This window comes from Amphimedon queenslandica, unplaced genomic scaffold (genome assembly GCF_000090795.2).
Source record: "Amphimedon queenslandica unplaced genomic scaffold, v1.1 AMPQUscaffold_10916, whole genome shotgun sequence".
In the NCBI taxonomy this organism is placed as follows: Eukaryota; Metazoa; Porifera; class Demospongiae; order Haplosclerida; family Niphatidae; genus Amphimedon; species Amphimedon queenslandica.
The window spans coordinates 6,677-7,914 of NW_003548837.1; positions in this window are offsets into that span (position 1 = coordinate 6,677).

Sequence of the window (1,238 nt, forward strand, 5' to 3'; positions counted from 1 at the left end):
TTCATTTGAGCCTGCGCAAAGCTATTGATGATGGAGTTATAAGGGAAAAGGAGTTTCATGAAGTTGGCATATCAGAAGATGAAGATGAGCATACTGCAATGCTGGTATGCTTGAAAAATCACATTAATATTTATTATTAAGTATAATTTTTATAGGAAGTTTCTTTTAAAATTATACAAATTCTGTGTGAGCATGACATACAGGATCCAAGTGTGAAGCACCAGGCAATGGTATTGACGCAGTCAGCTGAAGAAGGAGGCACAAATTCAGCCATAGATTTTTTCCATGAATATAATGAAGTAGCACCTCCTGGCTATCATTGTGAAATATATGTTGCTGGTAGTCCCACTTCTGTTTTGACAGAATTTCAAAATGGAGCTACACGAACATTAGTAATTGTTAATAAGCTCAGGGAAGGATATGATAACACCAATGTTAGTGTTGCTGCCATTGTTCGTAATGTTGGTCCAAAGTCAAGAGTTCTATTTGCTCAATTTGTTGGCAGAGCAATTTGTAAGGCTCATCCTAATGATCCTGTTACTGCAGCTATAATAGCACATAAGCGTCACAAGCAAAGGAAAAATTATGAACTGTTTGATAGTGTTGCTGATGAAGATGTTATTGTTAATTAATTGTGAACATGAAACCTTATTAAATAGGCTAGGTTTTTAAAACTTTTTTACTGATACCAAAAGTTTTTATTGATTGTAGCAAATTTTGCGACTGATAGTGATCTAATGCTGATTGGTAGGCATAATATGACAGTGGTTACTGCCTCACTGGTCATTCTGGCCTAAAGTGTACCAGATGGCACCAGTTTGTACAACAGGGACCAGAAAAAAATAACTTGAGAAGGCAGGCTATCTGATAAAAATAATTAACAAGCCGGACACTAATAGTTCATGTACTCCATGCAGTGTGTGTATTCAACATGATGTACAGCCTACAGGATCAGATGGGTTTGCTCAATTGTTGACAAAATTTTGTCAAAAAGTTCATGTTTTTCAAAATTTTGCAACCACAGGTTAATAACTACTAGTTAACTACACGTAGATCTAATTCACGTACTACCACGTGGTCAAGTATTCGTTATAAACTTATAACAAGAGTACATGTAGATAATAATAGAAGAGAGTGTCCTCTGGTCCTACTGTGCCTATACCCCCTGCTTCATCACGTCGTAGAATTGAAGAGTCACATTCAGGATATTTTCAGTATTTTATTTGAGTAGTTATTAT